Here is a 5,924-nt window from a genome sequence, read left to right on the forward strand (position 1 = left end):
AGTCCTAGAGAAAAGGGAGGATCGGAAAGAAGGTGGTGTAATATTTTTATATTAAAGGTTGTAGCCTTTGTATGTAAGTAGATGTCCACCTTTGCTGCAGTTGACTGAATTGAGATATACTATACGAGTGGCCTGTATTTTGCCAATGGATGGCAGGACAATATTGGAGAATCGGATATGCTCTGTAACTCCTCAAGGTAAAGGCTGCATTTCTGATAAGAAAAGGGGGTTTCTATTAATGAAATTCCAAGATACAATCTGCTATGCACATTCCTGGGGGGCTCATGACCAGCTTGCTTAGTCCAGTGGACAGCATTGAAGCCTAGCCGCGGCTTACCAGACTCTGAGGCTTGTAGAGACCAATAGCACAAAATAAAGAGGTCCACTACCCTCTCCTGACTTGTCTGTATTAGTAACTACTTGCATTCCCCATGCAATAACAGTTCTGGAGCATCTATTCTTATGACTCTATTTTGTGCCATTCCACTATTATTCCTCCTAGAAATGACGAATGAATTACTAGCCATTTGCAATGACGGTCCAGCTGGCTGTTACCAGTTTGGGGGGGGGGGGGGGGTGTCCCTGCACAATCTAACACTGGCAGCACAGATTGGATAGTGTCAGACACTAAGGCCTCATGCACACGACCGTATTTTTGATCAGTGTCCGATTCACATATTTTGCGGATCACACATGGACCCATTCATTTCTACGGGTCAGCAAAAAACGGTTGTCATCTGTGTGCTGTACGCATCTGTTTAGCCAGACCGCAAATTATAGAACCTGTCTTATTCTCGTCCGTTTGCTGATAAGAATAGGTTTTTTACAGTGGAAAACTGGAAAATTGCGGGATGCACATGTACCGCATCCATATTTTGTGGATCCACAATTTGCGGACTGTGCAGGAGGTAATTTCCAGATCGGTGTGGTGTACTTCTGTATGCTTCGGAGCACATATTCCATGGGCCTAGGCTGTACTGCCATGTTTCCCCGATTTTACAAAGGGTTTTTTGCTGCAGATCCATGGGAAAACACACCCAAATCGCAGAGCGAGAAAAACGCCCAGTATGGAGCTGTCCGTAATAGCTTCAAATAGATACCTAAAACTGACAAATAAGGACAGCAATTTGTATAAAATATAGAATACCAAGTTTTTATTGAACATATACTAATTTAAAACATTTGTTAAAATCCATATATATTAGCAGCATTAGTCACACAGGAAAAATATCCACAGGTCTGTCACTTATAATAGATATAACTAGCAAAAAATCTCCCAGGCTATTGGTGACAATAAGCCCCAGCCCTAAAGTTAATACATAAAGTGCATGGTGCCACAAAATACAGATCTAATGCAGGAGAAAAATACAGACCAAGACAGTCCTGGATCCCGACACGTGTTTCGCGGTCGCTTTCTCAAGGGTTACTAGTGGTGTGTATTCACTGATCATATATAGTCTGTAGATTAGGTCAATTGGAAACACATGAGAGCAAACACACGCCCAAATCGGAAACAGGAAGTGTGGTGTGTTCCAGCTTGGAACGTTTCCTCCAGTGTCCGGACACCATACCCCTCACATCATTCATACATGCAAGCGGAACAAAGCAAAAAGGGACAAAAAACAGGAGAGAGATGTTGATTAAAATAGGATCCAGTATAATCATCCTAGCGGGTGGATGGATGCGAGGCGCTCCACGGAAGGCCGCACTTGCCGGACCGGATAGCCGGCATGGGGTCCACCGTGGAACGCATCGCAACCCCATCCAAACCCACACATCTTCCTCCTCTTAGAAGTAAATGCCACAAGTCCCGCGAGATTGACAGAACGTAATTACTTCATGCGTTCCACGTTGGATTGCAAAAGAACTCTGCGGCTATCTATTCATTGCCGTTCACTTATATTCATAATTAATACATAAAGATAGAACTATCAAAGCATCGCGGAGTTACTGTCCATCACATATATGTAAATATCAATGGGGGTTAATTAAAACAAGTGTTAAGCAATGATGTCATTGCTGGGTTTGTGCTAGGGGAGGCGGGGCCACACAGGGTTAAAAGGCAGCAGACGGTACCTGCTGCAGCACGATCGCCGGCACATCTGGGGGTCAGGAGGCAGAGCACTTCCGGTTCGTTGCGGGTTCGGGTCTGGTAGCGCGAGGCAGGTCGCATCATTGTGAATCCAAGTAAGACGGGGGCGGCGGTGTGGTTACTGGACGCAGAAAGGGGGGTGGCAGAGACCGGCAGGCGCACTCCAATCTGCTGGCCGGCGGCGGGTGCTGTGCAGTTCAAGCCGCCGCAATCCCCGGCCGCACGGCTTAAGCGGCGGGACTCGCACTGCACGGCGCCGCCTGGTGGCCACTGGCGGCGACAGTCGGGGGGTTCGGCGGCAGGCCAGGGAACCGGCATGGTCATAAGCAGCCGATAGTCAAATCTCTAAGGTCATTTCCCCAGTGGTCCCCCCCCTTTTTTTTGCCTACGGTAATGTCGCCACATGCCACACTGGTCACAAATACGCCCCATACACATGAATCTGAGTCAGACATATGCTCTCACATCTATTCTGTGGGACGTGTGCGCAGGCCATGGATCCGTTTCTGGGCAAGGAGAAAGACGCTGGGATTTTAATGCGAAGTTATCGGAGCTTCACTATGGTGGGAGCAACTTGTATCCACAGAAAATTTTGAACCAAAAGAAGTTGGGAATCCCAGCAGACTCACCAGGTGTATGCTGTAATCAAGTCCGTGGTTGAGCCCTTTGTACCAGCGTGTGAGCGTGCATCTTCACTGCGGAGAACCAACTAGTTTGCAGAGGAAATCTGTGATACGCTTGTGATTAGTGGAGTGACGTGTAAGTACAATCTGTGCATCACAGGGCAGTACAACCATACGGATCTACCCTATTGTTTTTCTTTGTAAGTTGCAGGATATCTATCAGTAGGAGATCTGCAGACCTCGGTACCTTTTTGAAGGGAGGAAGAGAAAATAACCTGTTTATATTTATGATACGCGCGGTCCGAATCTTTTATGTACATTCTTTGAAAGTGTGATCGACCCCACAACACTCCTCGGACCTGCACCATTTTTTTGCAGACTGGTGATTAAGTATATATTTTTACATGGATCAGTTTCAGATTCAATTGCAATTTTGACCACGGAGCACACGGTCTGTGCTGAAGGTCCGAACCGTCTACATGTTGTGTAAAGGGATGTACTGCATTCATAGGCGTGCGCAGCCTATTGCATTAGGGTGTGCACCCTAAAGTACAAACACACACACCCCGCGCACTTGTGTATGTATGTATATATATATATATATCTGTATATATTATATACATACACACACAGGCCGGGCCTAACCCTAGTGTTGCCGTGACTCTGCGCAGTGGCGACTCTAGGAACAATATATAGGGGGGCTCATAAGATATCACAGTGAAAATGGGGGGGGCACTAATAATTTACACCACTTAATTATACTACTGAAAAAAGCAAAATAAGTATATATAAAGAAGATTACAAAATAGGAGAGTATTGCGGTATGCAGGGATACCTTTTTATTGTACTATCCTAATACTTAAAAGACAAGCTTTCAAGAGTTTTCCTTTCTTCCTCGGTATTGCTTTAGACCTGAGAAAGAGAGAAACACTCTCCAAAACTTTTCTTTATAGTTTAAAGCAGTTTCAGCACTATAATAAAATAATTTACTTACAAAAAAAGCTATTCAGTCGTCTGCTGTGCTGTCCTCTGCTTGCTTCCGCGGATCTTCCCCTCTTTTCAGTCTCTCCATAGTGCGCAGGTGCACTGTTATGGGGGATCTGTGGATGACACAGTGTTATGGGGGATCTGTGGATGACACAGTGTTATGGGGGATCTGTGGATGACACAGTGTTATGGGGGATCTGTGGATGACACACTGTTATTGGGGGATCTGTGGATGACACACTGTTATGGGGGATCTGTGGATGACACTGTTATGGGGGATCTGTGGATGACACACTGTTATGGGGGGATCTGTGGATGACACACTGTTATGGGGGATCTGTGGATGACAGACACTGTTATGGGGGATCTGTGGATGACACACTGTTATGGGGGATCTGTGGATGACACACTGTTATGGGGGATCTGTGGATGACACTGTTATGGGGGATCTGTGGATGACACACTGTTATGGGGGATCTGTGGATGACACACTGTTATGGGGGATCTGTGGATGACACACTGTTATGGGGGATCTGTGGATGACACTGTTATGGGGGATCTGTGGATGACACTGTTATGGGGGATCTGTGGATGACACTGTTATGGGGGATCTGTGAATGACACTGTTATGGGGGAATCTGTGGATGACACTGTTATGGGGGAATCTGTGGATGACGCACTGTTATGGGTATTTGTAGATGACACTCCACTGTTATGGGCATCAGTGGATGACACTGTTATAGGGGCATCTGTGGATGACACTGTTATAAGGGCATCTGTGGATGACACTGTTATGGGGGCATCTGTGGATGATGCACTGTTATGGGGGCATCTGTAGATGACGCACTGTTATTAACAATGCGTCATCCACAGATCCCCCCCCATAACAGTATCATCCACAGACCCCTCATAACAGTATCATCCACAGACCCCCCATAACAGTATCATCCACAGATCCCCCCATAACAGTATCATCCATAGACCCCCCCATAACAGTGTCATCCACAGATATCCCCTTAAGAGTCTATTAATGGGATATCTGTGGATGGCACTGTTATAAGGGCATCTGTGTGGAAGCTAACACATATGCGGGGGGATCTGTGGATGACACTGTTATGGGGGGGGTCTATGGATGATACTGTTATGGGGGGATCTGTGGATGATACTGTTATGGGGGGTCTGTGGATGATACTGTTATGGGGGCATCTGTGGATGATGCACTGTTATGGGGGCATCTGTAGATGACGCACTGTTAACAATGCGTCATCCACAGATCCCCCCCATAACAGTATCATCCACAGACCCCCCATAACAGTATCATCCACAGACCCCCCCATAACAGTATCATCCACAGACCCCCCCATAACAGTATCATCCACAGATCCCCCCATAACAGTATCATCCATAGACCCCCCCATAACAGTGTCATCCACAGATATCCCTTAAGAGTCTATTAATGGGATATCTGTGGATGGCACTGTTATAAGGGCATCTGTGTGGAAGCTAACACATATGCGGGGGGATCTGTGGATGACACTGTTAAGGGGGGGGGGTCTATGGATGATACTGTTATGGGGGGATCTGTGGATGATACTGTTATGGGGGGTCTGTGGATGATACTGTTATGGGGGCATCTGTGGATGATGCACTGTTATGGGGGCATCTGTAGATGACGCACTGTTAACAGTGCGTCATCCACAGATCCCCCCATAACAGTATCATCCACAGACCCCCCATAACAGTATCATCCACAGACCCCCCCATAACAGTATCATCCACAGATCCCCCCATAACAGTATCATCCATAGACCCCCCCATAACAGTGTCATCCACAGATATCCCTTAAGAGTCTATTAATGGGATATCTGTGGATGGCACTGTTATAAGGGCATCTGTGTGGAAGCTAACACATATGCGGGGGGATCTGTGGATGACACTGTTATGGGGGGCTAGGGGGGATCTGTGGATGACACATATATAGCAGCATCTTGTGCTATATATGTGTCATTATCCACAGACCCCCCCCCCCCCCATAACAATGTCCTTGACAGTGAGTGACCCACAACTTTTACCAAGTTGTACTACTATCTCTATTACTAACTTACTGGGACTCCAGCTAGTGTTCACACTTTTTCTTTTTCACAGACACAATCACTGGGCGCCTTAGGCGGGCGGGCAGGCGGGCTGGCAGGCTCTCAAACATTCAAACCAGGCCGGCGGCA

This window comes from Bufo bufo, chromosome 1 (genome assembly GCF_905171765.1).
Source record: "Bufo bufo chromosome 1, aBufBuf1.1, whole genome shotgun sequence".
Taxonomy (NCBI): Eukaryota; Metazoa; Chordata; class Amphibia; order Anura; family Bufonidae; genus Bufo; species Bufo bufo.